Below are 17,701 nucleotides of genomic sequence, written 5' to 3'. Positions count from 1 at the left end.
TTCCATTCCATTGAATTCCGTTCCATTCCATTCCATTCCGTTCCGTTCCGTTCCGTTCCGTTCCGTTGCGTTCCGTTCCGTTCCGTTGTGTTCCGTTCCGTTCTACTCGGGTTGATTCCATTCTATTCCATTCCATTCCAAACCATTCCATTCCATTCCATTCCATTCCATTCCATTCCATTCCATTGAATTCCATTCCATTCCATTCCATTCCATGGAATTCCGTTCCATTCCATTCCATTCCGTTCCGTTCCATCCCGTTCCGTTCCGTTCCGTTCCGTTGCGTTCCGTTCCGTTCTACTAGGGTTGATTCCATTCTATTCCATTCCATTCCATTCGATTCCATTCGATTCCATTCGATTCCACTCCATTCCATTCCATAGAATTCCATTCCATTCCATTCCATTCCATTGAATTCCATTCCATTCCATTCCATTCCAATTCCATTCCATTCCATTCCATTCCATTGAATTCCATTCCATTCCATTCCATTCCATTCCATTCCATTCCATTCCATTCCATTCTACTGGTGTCCATTCCATTTCATTCCATTCCATTCCATTCCATTCCTTTCCATTCCATTGCATTCCATTGCATTCCATTCCATTCCATTCCATTCCATTCCATTCCATTCCACTCCACTCCACTCCACTCCACTCCATTCCACTCCACTCCACTCCGGTACATTCCATTCCATTCCATTCCATTCCATTCCATTCCATTCCATTCCGTGCTTCTCGGGTACATTCCGTTCCGTTCCATTCCATTCCATTCCATTCCATTCCGTTCCAGTGCACTCTACTCCACTCCACTCCACTCCACTCCACTCCGGTACATTCCATTCCATTCCATTCCATTCCATTCCATTCCATTTCCATTCCCATTCCATTTCCATTCCCGTTCCATTTCCATTCCCGTTTCTTTTCCATTCCCGTTCCATTTCCATTCCAGTTCCATTACCATTCCCGTTCCATTTCCATTCCCGATCCATTTCCATTCCCGTTCCTTTTCCATTCCCGTTCCATTTCCATTCCCGTTCCGTTACCATTCCCGTTCCATTTCCGTTCCCGTTCCGTTTCCGTTCCCGTTCCATTTCCGTTCTCGTTCCGTTTCCGTTCCCGTTCCATTTCCATTCCCGTTCCATTTCCGTTCCCGTTCCATTTCCATTCCCGTTCCATTTCCATTCCCTTTCCATTTCCATTTCATTCCATTCCGTTCTGCTCGGGTACATTCCATTCCATTCCATTGCATTCCATTCCGTTCTGCTGCTGTCCATTCCATTCCATTCCATTCCGTTCCATTCCGTTCTACTCGGGTAGATTCCATTCCATTCCATTCCATTCCATTCCATTCCATTCCATTCCATTCCATTCCATTCCATTCTACTGGTGTCCATTCCATTCCATTCCATTCCATTCCATTCCATTCCATTCCATTCCATTCCATTGCATTCCATTCCATTCCATTCCATTCCATTCCATTCCATTCCATTCCATTCCATTCCATTGAATTCCATTCCATTCCAATCCATTCCATGGAATTCCGTTCCATTCCATTCCATTCCGTTCCGTTCCGTCCCGTTCCGTTCCGTTCCGTTCCGTTGCGTTCCGTTCCGTTCTACTCGGGTTGATTCCATTCTATTCCATTCCATTCCATTCGATTCCATTCGATTCCATTCGATTCCACTCCATTCCATTCCATAGAATTCCATTCCATTCCATTCTATTCCATTGAATTCCATTCCATTCCATTCCATTCCATTCTATTCCATTCCATTCCAATCCATTCCATTCCATTCCATTGAATTCCATTCCATTCCATTCCATTCCATTCCATTCCATTCCATTCCATTGAATTCCATTCCATTCCATTCAATTCCATTCCATTCCATTCCATTCCATTGAATTCCATTCCATTCCATTCCATTCCATTCCATTCCATTCCATTTGAATTCCATTCCATTCCATTCCATTCCATTCCATTCCATTCCATTCCATTTGAATTCCATTCCATTCCAATCCATTCCATTCCATTCCATTCCATTCCATTCCATTGCATTCCATTCTACTGGTGTCCATTCCATTCCATTCCATTCCATTCCATTCCATTCCATTCCATTCCATTGCATTCCATTCCATTCCATTCCATTCCATTCCATTCCGTTCCGTTCTACTGGTGTCCATTCCATTCCATTCCATTCCATTCCATTCCATTCCATTCCATTCCATTGCATTCCATTCTACTGGTGTCCATTCCATTCCATTCCATTCCATTCCATTCCATTCCATTCCATTGCATTCCATTCCATTCCATTCCATTCCATTCCATTCCGTTCCGTTCTACTCGGTTCCATTCCATTCCATTCCATTCCATTCCATGGAATTCCATTCCATTCCATTCCATTCCATTCCATTCCATAGAATTCCATTCCATTCCATTCCATTCCATTGAATTCCGTTCCATTCCATTCCATTCCGTTCCGTTCCGTTCCGTTCCGTTCCGTTGCGTTCCGTTCCGTTCCGTTGTGTTCCGTTCCGTTCTACTCGGGTTGATTCCATTCTATTCCATTCCATTCCAATCCATTCCATTCCATTCCATTGAATTCCATTCCATTCCATTCCATTCCATTCCATTCCATTCCATTCCATTCCATTCCATTGAATTCCATTCCATTCCATTCCATTCCATTCCATTCCATTCCATTCCATTGAATTCCATTCCATTCCATTCCATTCCATGGAATTCCGTTCCATTCCATTCCATTCCGTTCCGTTCCGTCCCGTTCCGTTCCGTTCCGTTCCGTTGCGTTCCGTTCCGTTCTACTCGGGTTGATTCCATTCTATTCCATTCCATTCCATTCGATTCCATTCGATTCCATTCGATTCCACTCCATTCCATTCCATAGAATTCCATTCCATTCCATTGAATTCCATTCCATTCCATTCCATTCCATTGAATTCCATTCCATTCCATTCCATTCCATTGAATTCCATTCCATTCCATTCCATTCCATTCCATTCCATTCCACTCCATTCCATTCCATTCTACTGTTGTCCATTCCATTCCATTCCATTCCATTCCATTCCATTCCATTCCATTCCATTCCATTCCTTTCCATTCCATTGCATTCCATTGCATTCCATTCCATTCCATTCCATTCCATTCCATTCCATTCCATTCCATTCCATTCCGTGTTTCTCGGGTACATTCCGTTCCGTTCCATTCCATTCCATTCCATTCCATTCCTTTCCAGTGCACTCTACTCCACTCCACTCCACTCCACTCCGGTACATTCCATTCCATTCCATTCCATTCCATTCCATTCCATTTCCATTCCCATTCCATTTCCATTCCCGTTCCATTTCCATTCCCGTTTCTTTTCCATTCCCGTTCCATTTCCATTCCCGTTCCATTACCATTCCCGTTCCATTTCCATTCCCGATCCATTTCCATTCCCGTTCCTTTTCCATTCCCGTTCCATTTCCATTCCTGTTCCGTTACCATTCCCGTTCCATTTCCGTTCCCGTTCCGTTTCCGTTCCCGTTCCATTTCCCTTCTCGTTCCGTTTCCGTTCCCGTTCCATTTCCATTCCCGTTCTATTTCCGTTCCCGTTCCATTTCCATTCCCGTTCCATTTCCATTCCCTTTCCATTTCCATTTCATTCCATTCCGTTCTGCTCGGGTACATTCCATTCCATTCCATTGCATTCCATTCCGTTCTGCTCCTGTCCATTCCATTCCATTCCATTCCGTTCCATTCCGTTCTACTCGGGTAGATTCCATTCCATTCCATTCCGTTCCATTCCATTCCATTCCATTCCATTCCATTCCATTCCGTTCTACTCGGGTTGATTCCATTCTATTCCATTCCATTCCATTCGATCCCATTTGATTCCATTCGATTCCATTCAATTCCATTCGATTCCATTCCATTCCACTCCATTCCATTCCATGGAATTCCATTCCATTCCATTCCATTCCATTCCATGGAATTCCATTCCATTCCATTCCATTCCATTCCATTCCATTCCATAGAATTCCATTCCATTCCATTCCATTCCATTGAATTCCGTTCCATTCCATTCCATTCCGTTCCGTTCCGTTCCGTTCCGTTCCGTTGCGTTCCGTTCCGTTCCGTTGTGTTCCGTTCCGTTCTACTCGGGATAATTCCATTCTATTCCATTCCATTCCAATCCATTCCATTCCATTCCATTGAATTCCATTCCATTCCATTCCATTCCATTCCATTCCATTCCATTCCATTCCATTCCATTCCATTGAATTCCATTCCATTCCATTCCATTCCATTCCATTCCATTCCATTCCATTGAATTCCATTCCATTCCATTCCATTCCATTCCATTCCATTCCGTTCCATTCCATTCCATTCCATTCCATTCCATTTGAATTCCATTCAATTCCATTCCATTGAATTCCATTCCATTCCATTTGAATTCCATTCCATTCCAATCCATTCCATTCCATTCCATTCCATTCCATTCCATTCCATTCCATTCCATTCCATGGAATTCCATTCCATTCCATTCCATTCCATTCCATTCCATTGAATTCCATTCCATTCCATTCCATTCCATTCCATTCCATTCCATTCCATTCCATTGAATTCCATTCCGTTCCATTCCATTCCATTGAATTCCGTTCCATTCCACTCCATTCCATTCCGCTCCGTTCCGTTCCGTTCCGTTCCCTTCCGTTGCGTTCTGCTCCGTTCTACTCGGGTTGATTCCATTCTATTCCATTCCAGTCCATTCGATCCCATTCGATTGCATTCGATTCCATTCGATTCCATTCGATTCCACTCCATTCCATTCCATAGAATTCCATTCCATTCCATTCCATTCCATTCCATTCCATTCCATTCCATTGAATTCCATTCCATTCCATTCCATTCCATGGAATTCCATTCCATTCCATTCCATTCCAATCCATAGAATTCCATTCCATTCCATTCCATTCCATTGAATTCCGTTCCATTCCATTCCATTCCGTTCCGTTCCGTTCCGTTCCGTTCCGTTGCGTTCCGTTCCGTTCCGTTGTGTTCCGTTCCGTTCTACTCGGGTTGATTCCATTCTATTCCATTCCATTCCAATCCATTCCATTCCATTCCATTCCATTCCATTCCATTCCATTCCATTCCATTCCATTCCATTCCATTCCATTGAATTCCATTCCATTCCATTCCATTCCATGGAATTCCGTTCCATTCCATTCCATTCCGTTCCGTTCCATCCCGTTCCGTTCCGTTCCGTTCCGTTGCGTTCCGTTCCGTTCTACTAGGGTTGATTCCATTCTATTCCATTCCATTCCATTCGATTCCATTCGATTCCATTCGATTCCACTCCATTCCATTCCATAGAATTCCATTCCATTCCATTCCATTCCATTGAATTCCATTCCATTCCATTCCATTCCATTGAATTCCATTCCATTCCATTCCATTCCATTGAATTCCATTCCATTCCATTCCATTCCATTCCATTCCATTCCATTCCATTCTACTGGTGTCCATTCCATTCCATTCCATTCCATTCCATTCCATTCCATTCCATTCCATTCCACTCCACTCCACTCCACTCCACTCCATTCCACTCCACTCCACTCCGGTACATTCCATTCCATTCCATTCCATTCCATTCCATTCCATTCCGTGCTTCTCGGGTACATTCCGTTCCGTTCCATTCCATTCCATTCCATTCCATTCCATTCCGTTCCAGTGCACTCTACTCCACTCCACTCCACTCCACTCCACTCCGGTACATTCCATTCCATTCCATTCCATTCCATTCCATTTCCATTCCCATTCCATTTCCATTCCCGTTCCATTTCCATTCCCGTTTCTTTTCCATTCCCGTTCCATTTCCATTCCAGTTCCATTACCATTCCCGTTCCATTTCCATTCCCGATCCATTTCCATTCCCGTTCCATTTCCATTCCCGTTCCATTTCCATTCCCGTTCCGTTACCATTCCCGTTCCATTTCCGTTCCCGTTCCGTTTCCGTTCCCGTTCCATTTCCGTTCTCGTTCCGTTTCCGTTCCCGTTCCATTTCCATTCCCGTTCCATTTCCGTTCCCTTTCCATTTCCATTCCCGTTCCATTTCCATTCCCTTTCCATTTCCATTTCATTCCATTCCATTCTGCTCGGGTACATTCCATTCCATTCCATTGCATTCCATTCCGTTCTGCTCCTGTCCATTCCATTCCATTCCATTCCGTTCCATTCCGTTCTACTCGGGTAGATTCCATTCCATTCCATTCCATTCCATTCCATTCCATTCCATTCCATTCCATTCTACTGGTGTCCATTCCAATCCATTCCATTCCATTCCATTCCATTCCATTCCATTCCATTGCATTCCATTCCATTCCATTCCATTCCATTCCGTTCCGTTCTACTCGGTTACATTCCATTCAATTCCATTCCATTCCGTTCTACTCGGGTAGATTCCATTCCATTCCATTCCATTCCTTTCCATTCCATTGCATTCCATTGCATTGCATTGCACTCAATTCCATTCCATTCCATTCCATTCCATTCCATTCCATTCCATTCCATTCCATTCCGTTCCGTTCAACTCGGTTACATTCCATTCAATTACATTCCATTCCGTTCTACTCGGTTACATACCATTCCATTCCATTCCATTCCATTCCAATCCATTCCATTCCATTCCATTCCGTTCTACTCGTGTACATTCCATTCCATTCCACTCCATTCCATTCCATTCCATTCCATTCCATTCCATTCCATTCCGTTCTACTTTGGTACATTGCATTCCATTCCATTCCATTCCATTCCATTCCATTCCATTCCATTCCATTCCATTCCATTCTACTCAGGTTGATTCCATTCTATTCCATTCCATTCCATTCCATTCCATTCCATTCCATTCCATTCGATTCCATTCCATTCCATTCCATAGAATTCCATTCCATTCCATTCCATTCCATGGAATTCCATTCCATTCCATTCCATGGAATTCCATTCCATTCCATTCCATTCCATGGAATTCCATTCCATTCCATTCCATTCCATGGAATTCCATTCCATTCCATTCCATTCCATTCCATTCCATTCCATTCCATTCCATTGAATTCCATTCCGTTCCATTCCATTCCATTGAATTCCATTCCATTCCATTCCATTCCATTCCATTCCATTCCATTCCATTGAATTCCATTCCATTGAATTCCATTCCATTCCATTCCATTCCATTCCATTCCATCCCATTCCATTCCATTCCATTCCATTCCGTTCTACTAGGGTTGATTCCATTCTATTCCATTCCATTCCATTCGATCCCATTTGAATCCATTCGATTCCATTCAATTCCATTCGATTCCATTCCATTCCACTCCATTCCATTCCATTGAATTCCATTCCATTCCATTCCATTCCATTCCATTCCATTCCATGGAATTCCATTCCATTCCATTCCATTCCATGGAATTCCATTCCATTCCATTCCATTCCATTCCATTCCATACAATTCCATTCCATTCCATTCCATTCCATTGAATTCCGTTCCATTCCATTCCATTCCGTTCCGTTCCGTTCCGTTCCGTTCCGTTGCGTTCCGTTCCGTTCCGTTGTGTTCCGTTCCGTTCTACTCGGGATGATTCCATTCTATTCCATTCCATTCCAATCCATTCCATTCCATTCCATTGAATTCCATTCCATTCCATTCCATTCCATTCCATTGAATTCCATTCCATTCCAATCCATTCCATGGAATTCCGTTCCATTCCATTCCATTCCGTTCCGTTCCGTCCCGTTCCGTTCCGTTCCGTTCCGTTGCGTTCCGTTCCTTTCTACTCGGGTTGATTCCATTCTATTCCATTCCATTCCATTCGATTCCATTCGATTCCATTCGATTCCACTCCATTCCATTCCATAGAATTCCATTCCATTCCATTCCATTCCATTGAATTCCATTCCATTCCATTCCATTCCATTCTATTCCATTCCATTCCAATCCATTCCATTCCATTCCATTGAATTCCATTCCATTCCATTCCATTCCATTCCATTCCATTCCATTCCATTGAATTCCATTCCATTCCATTCAATTCCATTCCATTCCATTCCATTCCATTGAATTCCATTCCATTCCATTCCATTCCATTCCATTCCATTCCATTCCATTCCATTTGAATTCCATTCCATTCCATTCCATTCCATTCCATTCCATTCCATTCCATTTGAATTCCATTCCATTCCAATCCATTCCATTCCATTCCATTCCATTCCATTCCATTCCATTCCATGGAATTCCATTCCATTCCATTCCATTCCATTCCATTCCATTGAATTCCATTCCATTCCATTCCATTCCATTCCATTCCATTCCATTCCATTCCATTCCATTGAATTCCATTCCGTTCCATTCCATTCCATTGATTTCCGTTCCATTCCACTCCATTCCATTCTGTTCCGTTCCGTTCTGTTCCGTTCCCTTCCGTTGCGTTCCGCTCCGTTCTACTCGGGTTGATTCCATTCTATTCCATTCCAGTCCATTCGATCCCATTCGATTGCATTCGATTCCATTCGATTCCATTCGATTCCACTCCATTCCATTCCATAGAATTCCATTCCATTCCATTCCATTCCATTCCATTCCATTCCATTCCATTGAATTCCATTCAATTCCATTCCATTCCATGGAATTCCATTCCATTCCATTCCATTCCAATCCATAGAATTCCATTCCATTCCATTCCATTCCATTGAATTCCGTTCCATTCCATTCAATTCCGTTCCGTTCCGTTCCGTTCCGTTCCGTTGCGTTCCGTTCCGTTCCGTTGTGTTCCGTTCCGTTCTACTCGGGTTGATTCCATTCTATTCCATTCCATTCCAATCCATTCCATTCCATTCCATTCCATTCCATTCCATTCCATTGAATTCCATTCCATTCCATTCCATTCCATGGAATTCCGTTCCATTCCATTCCATTCCGTTCCGTTCCATCCCGTTCCGTTCCGTTCCGTTCCGTTGCGTTCCGTTCCGTTCTACTAGGGTTGATTCCATTCTATTCCATTCCATTCCATTCGATTCCATTCGATTCCATTCGATTCCACTCCATTCCATAGAATTCCATTCCATTCCATTCCATTCCATTGAATTCCATTCCATTCCATTCCATTCCATTCCATTGAATTCCATTCCATTCCATTCCATTCCATTCCATTCCATTCCATTCCATTCTACTGGTGTCCATTCCATTCGATTCCATTCCATTCCATTCCATTCCATTCCATTCCTTTCCATTCCATTGCATTCCATTGCATTCCATTCCATTCCATTCCATTCCATTCCATTCCATTCCACTCCACTCCACTCCACTCCACTCCATTCCACTCCACTCCACTCCGGTACATTCCATTCCATTCCATTCCATTCCATTCCATTCCATTCCGTGCTTCTCGGGTACATTCCGTTCCGTTCCATTCCATTCCATTCCATTCCATTCCATTCCGTTCCAGTGCACTCTACTCCACTCCACTCCACTCCACTCCACTCCGGTACATTCCATTCCATTCCATTCCATTCCATTCCATTCCATTTACATTCCCATTCCATTTCCATTCCCGTTCCATTTCCATTCCCGTTTCTTTTCCATTCCCGTTCCATTTCCATTCCAGTTCCATTACCATTCCCGTTCCATTTCCATTCCCGATCCATTTCCATTCCCGTTCCTTTTCCATTCCCGTTCCATTTCCATTCCCGTTCCGTTACCATTCCCGTTCCATTTCCGTTCCCGTTCCGTTTCCGTTCCCGTTCCATTTCCGTTCTCGTTCCGTTTCCGTTCCCGTTCCATTTCCATTCCCGTTCCATTTCCGTTCCCGTTCCATTTCCATTCCCGTTCCATTTCCATTCCCTTTCCATTTCCATTTCATTCCATTCCGTTCTGCTCGGGTACATTCCATTCCATTCCATTGCATTCCATTCCGTTCTGCTGCTGTCCATTCCATTCCATTCCATTCCGTTCCATTCCGTTCTACTCGGGTAGATTCCATTCCATTCCATTCCATTCCATTCCATTCCATTCCATTCCATTCCATTCTACTGGTGTCCATTCCATTCCATTCCATTCCATTCCATTCCATTCCATTCCATTCCATTCCATTCCATTGCATTCCATTCCATTCCATTCCATTGCATTCCATTCCGTTCCGTTCTACTCGGTTCCATTCCATTCCATTCCATTCCATTCCATGGAATTCCATTCCATTCCATTCCATTCCATTCCATTCCATAGAATTCCATTCCATTCCATTCCATTCCATTGAATTCCGTTCCATTCCATTCCATTCCGTTCCGTTCCGTTCCGTTCCGTTCCGTTGCGTTCCGTTCCGTTCCGTTGTGTTCCGTTCCGTTCTACTCGGGTTGATTCCATTCCATTCCATTCCGTTCCATTCCATTCCATTCCATTCCATTCCATTCCATTCCATTCCGTTCTACTCGGGTTGATTCCATTCTATTCCATTCCATTCCATTCGATCCCATTTGATTCCATTCGATTCCATTCAATTCCATTCGATTCCATTCCATTCCACTCCATTCCATTCCATGGAATTCCATTCCATTCCATTCCATTCCATTCCATTCCATTCCATGGAATTCCATTCCATTCCATTCCATTCCATTCCATTCCATTCCATAGAATTCCATTCCATTCCATTCCATTCCATTGAATTCCGTTCCATTCCATTCCATTCCGTTCCGTTCCGTTCCGTTCCGTTCCGTTGCGTTCCGTTCCGTTCCGTTGTGTTCCGTTCCGTTCTACTCGGGATGATTCCATTCTATTCCATTCCATGCCAATCCATTCCATTCCATTCCATTGAATTCCATTCCATTCCATTCCATTCCATTCCATTCCATTCCATTCCATTCCATTCCATTCCATTGAATTCCATTCCATTCCATTCCATTCCATTCCATTCCATTCCATTCCATTGAATTCCATTCCATTCCATTCCATTCCATTCCATTCCATTCCGTTCCATTCCATTCCATTCCATTCCATTCCATTTGAATTCCATTCCATTCCATTCCATTGAATTCCATTCCATTCCATTTGAATTCCATTCCATTCCAATCCATTCCATTCCATTCCATTCCATTCCATTCCATTCCATTCCATTCCATTCCATGGAATTCCATTCCATTCCATTCCATTCCATTCCATTCCATTGAATTCCATTCCATTCCATTCCATTCCATTCCATTCCATTCCATTCCATTCCATTGAATTCCATTCCGTTCCATTCCATTCCATTGAATTCCGTTCCATTCCACTCCATTCCATTCCGCTCCGTTCCGTTCCGTTCCGTTCCCTTCCGTTGCGTTCTGCTCCGTTCTACTCGGGTTGATTCCATTCTATTCCATTCCAGTCCATTCGATCCCATTCGATTGCATTCGATTCCATTCGATTCCATTCGATTCCACTCCATTCCATTCCATAGAATTCCATTCCATTCCATTCCATTCCATTCCATTCCATTCCATTCCATTCCATTGAATTCCATTCCATTCCATTCCATTCCATGGAATTCCATTCCATTCCATTCCATTCCAATCCATAGAATTCCATTCCATTCCATTCCATTCCATTGAATTCCGTTCCATTCCATTCCATTCCGTTCCGTTCCGTTCCGTTCCGTTCCGTTGCGTTCCGTTCCGTTCCGTTGTGTTCCGTTCCGTTCTACTCGGGTTGATTCCATTCTATTCCATTCCATTCCAATCCATTCCATTCCATTCCATTCCATTCCATTCCATTCCATTCCATTCCATTCCATTCCATTCCATTGAATTCCATTCCATTCCATTCCATTCCATGGAATTCCGTTCCATTCCATTCCATTCCGTTCCGTTCCATCCCGTTCCGTTCCGTTCCGTTCCGTTGCGTTCCGTTCCGTTCTACTAGGGTTGATTCCATTCTATTCCATTCCATTCCATTCGATTCCGTTCGATTCCATTCGATTCCACTCCATTCCATTCCATAGAATTCCATTCCATTCCATTCCATTCCATTGAATTCCATTCCATTCCATTCCATTCCATTGAATTCCATTCCATTCCATTCCATTCCATTGAATTCCATTCCATTCCATTCCATTCCATTCCATTCCATTCCATTCCATTCCATTCCATTCTACTGGTGTCCATTCCATTCCATTCCATTCCATTCCATTCCATTCCATTCCATTCCATTGCATTCCAAGGCATTCCATTCCATTCCATTCCATTCCATTCCATTCCATTCCATTCCACTCCACTCCACTCCACTCCACTCCATTCCACTCCACTCCACTCCGGTACATTCCATTCCATTCCATTCCATTCCATTCCATTCCATTCCGTGCTTCTCGGGTACATTCCGTTCCGTTCCATTCCATTCCATTCCATTCCATTCCATTCCGTTCCAGTGCACTCTACTCCACTCCACTCCACTCCACTCCACTCCGGTACATTCCATTCCATTCCATTCCATTCCATTCCATTTCCATTCCCATTCCATTTCCATTCCCGTTCCATTTCCATTCCCGTTTCTTTTCCATTCCCGTTCCATTTCCATTCCAGTTCCATTACCATTCCCGTTCCATTTCCATTCCCGATCCATTTCCATTCCCGTTCCATTTCCATTCCCGTTCCATTTCCATTCCCGTTCCGTTACCATTCCCGTTCCATTTCCGTTCCCGTTCCGTTTCCGTTCCCGTTCCATTTCCGTTCTCGTTCCGTTTCCGTTCCCGTTCCATTTCCATTCCCGTTCCATTTCCGTTCCCTTTCCATTTCCATTCCCGTTCCATTTCCATTCCCTTTCCATTTCCATTTCATTCCATTCCATTCTGCTCGGGTACATTCCATTCCATTCCATTGCATTCCATTCCGTTCTGCTCCTGTCCATTCCATTCCATTCCATTCCGTTCCATTCCGTTCTACTCGGGTAGATTCCATTCCATTCCATTCCATTCCATTCCATTCCATTCCATTCCATTCCATTCTACTGGTGTCCATTCCAATCCATTCCATTCCATTCCATTCCATTCCATTCCATTCCATTGCATTCCATTCCATTCCATTCCATTCCATTCCGTTCCGTTCTACTCGGTTACATTCCATTCAATTCCATTCCATTCCGTTCTACTCGGGTAGATTCCATTCCATTCCATTCCATTCCTTTCCATTCCATTGCATTCCATTGCATTGCATTGCACTCAATTCCATTCCATTCCATTCCATTCCATTCCATTCCATTCCATTCCATTCCGTTCCGTTCAACTCGGTTACATTCCATTCAATTACATTCCATTCCGTTCTACTCGGTTACATACCATTCCATTCCATTCCATTCCATTCCAATCCATTCCATTCCATTCCATTCCGTTCTACTCGTGTACATTCCATTCCATTCCACTCCATTCCATTCCATTCCATTCCATTCCATTCTACTGGTGTCCATTCCATTCCATTCCATTCCATTCCATTCCATTCCATTCCATTGCATTCCATTCCATTCCATTCCATTCCATTCCATTCCGTTCCGTTCTACTCGGTTCCATTCCATTCCATTCCATTCCATTCCATGGAATTCCATTCCATTCCATTCCATTCCATTCCATTCCATAGAATTCCATTCCATTCCATTCCATTCCATTGAATTCCGTTCCATTCCATTCCATTCCGTTCCGTTCCGTTCCGTTCCGTTCCGTTGCGTTCCGTTCCGTTCCGTTGTGTTCCGTTCCGTTCTACTCGGGTTGATTCCATTCTATTCCATTCCATTCCAATCCATTCCATTCCATTCCATTGAATTCCATTCCATTCCATTCCATTCCATTCCATTCCATTCCATTCCATTCCATTCCATTGAATTCCATTCCATTCCATTCCATTCCATTCCATTCCATTCCATTCCATTGAATTCCATTCCATTCCATTCCATTCCATGGAATTCCGTTCCATTCCATTCCATTCCGTTCCGTTCCGTCCCGTTCCGTTCCGTTCCGTTCCGTTGCGTTCCGTTCCGTTCTACTCGGGTTGATTCCATTCTATTCCATTCCATTCCATTCGATTCCATTCGATTCCATTCGATTCCACTCCATTCCATTCCATAGAATTCCATTCCATTCCATTGAATTCCATTCCATTCCATTCCATTCCATTGAATTCCATTCCATTCCATTCCATTCCATTGAATTCCATTCCATTCCATTCCATTCCATTCCATTCCATTCCACTCCATTCCATTCCATTCTACTGTTGTCCATTCCATTCCATTCCATTCCATTCCATTCCATTCCATTCCATTCCATTCCATTCCATTGAATTCCATTCCATTCCATTCCATTCCATGGAATTCCGTTCCATTCCATTCCATTCCGTTCCGTTCCGTCCCGTTCCGTTCCGTTCCGTTCCGTTGCGTTCCGTTCCGTTCTACTCGGGTTGATTCCATTCTATTCCATTCCATTCCATTCGATTCCATTCGATTCCATTCGATTCCACTCCATTCCATTCCATAGAATTCCATTCCATTCCATTGAATTCCATTCCATTCCATTCCATTCCATTGAATTCCATTCCATTCCATTCCATTCCATTGAATTCCATTCCATTCCATTCCATTCCATTCCATTCCATTCCACTCCATTCCATTCCATTCTACTGTTGTCCATTCCATTCCATTCCATTCCATTCCATTCCATTCCATTCCATTCCATTCCATTCCTTTCCATTCCATTGCATTCCATTGCATTCCATTCCATTCCATTCCATTCCATTCCATTCCATTCCATTCCATTCCATTCCGTGTTTCTCGGGTACATTCCGTTCCGTTCCATTCCATTCCATTCCATTCCATTCCTTTCCAGTGCACTCTACTCCACTCCACTCCACTCCACTCCGGTACATTCCATTCCATTCCATTCCATTCCATTCCATTCCATTTCCATTCCCATTCCATTTCCATTCCCGTTCCATTTCCATTCCCGTTTCTTTTCCATTCCCGTTCCATTTCCATTCCCGTTCCATTACCATTCCCGTTCCATTTCCATTCCCGATCCATTTCCATTCCCGTTCCTTTTCCATTCCCGTTCCATTTCCATTCCTGTTCCGTTACCATTCCCGTTCCATTTCCGTTCCCGTTCCGTTTCCGTTCCCGTTCCATTTCCCTTCTCGTTCCGTTTCCGTTCCCGTTCCATTTCCATTCCCGTTCTATTTCCGTTCCCGTTCCATTTCCATTCCCGTTCCATTTCCATTCCCTTTCCATTTCCATTTCATTCCATTCCGTTCTGCTCGGGTACATTCCATTCCATTCCATTGCATTCCATTCCGTTCTGCTCCTGTCCATTCCATTCCATTCCATTCCGTTCCATTCCGTTCTACTCGGGTAGATTCCATTCCATTCCATTCCGTTCCATTCCATTCCATTCCATTCCATTCCATTCCATTCCATTCCGTTCTACTCGGGTTGATTCCATTCTATTCCATTCCATTCCATTCGATCCCATTTGATTCCATTCGATTCCATTCAATTCCATTCGATTCCATTCCATTCCACTCCATTCCATTCCATGGAATTCCATTCCATTCCATTCCATTCCATTCCATTCCATTCCATGGAATTCCATTCCATTCCATTCCATTCCATTCCATTCCATTCCATAGAATTCCATTCCATTCCATTCCATTCCATTGAATTCCGTTCCATTCCATTCCATTCCGTTCCGTTCCGTTCCGTTCCGTTCCGTTGCGTTCCGTTCCGTTCCGTTGTGTTCCGTTCCGTTCTACTCGGGATAATTCCATTCTATTCCATTCCATTCCAATCCATTCCATTCCATTCCATTGAATTCCATTCCATTCCATTCCATTCCATTGAATTCCATTCCATTCCATTCCATTCCATTCCATTCCATTCCATTCCATTGAATTCCATTCCATTCCATTCCATTCCATTCCATTCCATTCCGTTCCATTCCATTCCATTCCATTCCATTCCATTTGAATTCCATTCCATTCCATTCCATTGAATTCCATTCCATTCCATTTGAATTCCATTCCATTCCAATCCATTCCATTCCATTCCATTCCATTCCATTCCATTCCATTCCATTCCATTCCATGGAATTCCATTCCATTCCATTCCATTCCATTCCATTCCATTGAATTCCATTCCATTCCATTCCATTCCATTCCATTCCATTCCATTCCATTCCATTGAATTCCATTCCGTTCCATTCCATTCCATTGAATTCCGTTCCATTCCACTCCATTCCATTCCGCTCCGTTCCGTTCCGTTCCGTTCCCTTCCGTTGCGTTCTGCTCCGTTCTACTCGGGTTGATTCCATTCTATTCCATTCCAGTCCATTCGATCCCATTCGATTGCATTCGATTCCATTCGATTCCATTCGATTCCACTCCATTCCATTCCATAGAATTCCATTCCATTCCATTCCATTCCATTCCATTCCATTCCATTCCATTGAATTCCATTCCATTCCATTCCATTCCATGGAATTCCATTCCATTCCATTCCATTCCAATCCATAGAATTCCATTCCATTCCATTCCATTCCATTGAATTCCGTTCCATTCCATTCCATTCCGTTCCGTTCCGTTCCGTTCCGTTCCGTTGCGTTCCGTTCCGTTCCGTTGTGTTCCGTTCCGTTCTACTCGGGTTGATTCCATTCTATTCCATTCCATTCCAATCCATTCCATTCCATTCCATTCCATTCCATTCCATTCCATTCCATTCCATTCCATTCCATTCCATTCCATTGAATTACATTCCATTCCATTCCATTGAATTCCATTCCATTCCATTCCATTCCATGGAATTCCGTTCCATTCCATTCCATTCCGTTCCGTTCCATCCCGTTCCGTTCCGTTCCGTTCCGTTGCGTTCCGTTCCGTTCTACTAGGGTTGATTCCATTCTATTCCATTCCATTCCATTCGATTCCATTCGATTCCATTCGATTCCACTCCATTCCATTCCATAGAATTCCATTCCATTCCATTCCATTCCATTGAATTCCATTCCATTCCATTCCATTCCATTGAATTCCATTCCATTCCATTCCATTCCATTGAATTCCATTCCATTCCATTCCATTCCATTCCATTCCATTCCATTCCATTCTACTGGTGTCCATTCCATTCCATTCCATTCCATTCCATTCCATTCCATTCCATTCCATTCCACTCCACTCCACTCCACTCCACTCCATTCCACTCCACTCCACTCCGGTACATTCCATTCCATTCCATTCCATTCCATTCCATTCCATTCCGTGCTTCTCGGGTACATTCCGTTCCGTTCCATTCCATTCCATTCCATTCCATTCCATTCCGTTCCAGTGCACTCTACTCCACTCCACTCCACTCCACTCCACTCCGGTACATTCCATTCCATTCCATTCCATTCCATTCCATTTCCATTCCCATTCCATTTCCATTCCCGTTCCATTTCCATTCCCGTTTCTTTTCCATTCCCGTTCCATTTCCATTCCAGTTCCATTACCATTCCCGTTCCATTTCCATTCCCGATCCATTTCCATTCCCGTTCCATTTCCATTCCCGTTCCATTTCCATTCCCGTTCCGTTACCATTCCCGTTCCATTTCCGTTCCCGTTCCGTTTCCGTTCCCGTTCCATTTCCGTTCTCGTTCCGTTTCCGTTCCCGTTCCAT

This window comes from Gorilla gorilla, chromosome 12, assembly GCF_029281585.2.
Source record: "Gorilla gorilla gorilla isolate KB3781 chromosome 12, NHGRI_mGorGor1-v2.1_pri, whole genome shotgun sequence".
Lineage (NCBI taxonomy): Eukaryota > Metazoa > Chordata > Mammalia > Primates > Hominidae > Gorilla > Gorilla gorilla.
Note: the sequence above shows the minus strand (reverse complement) of the source record.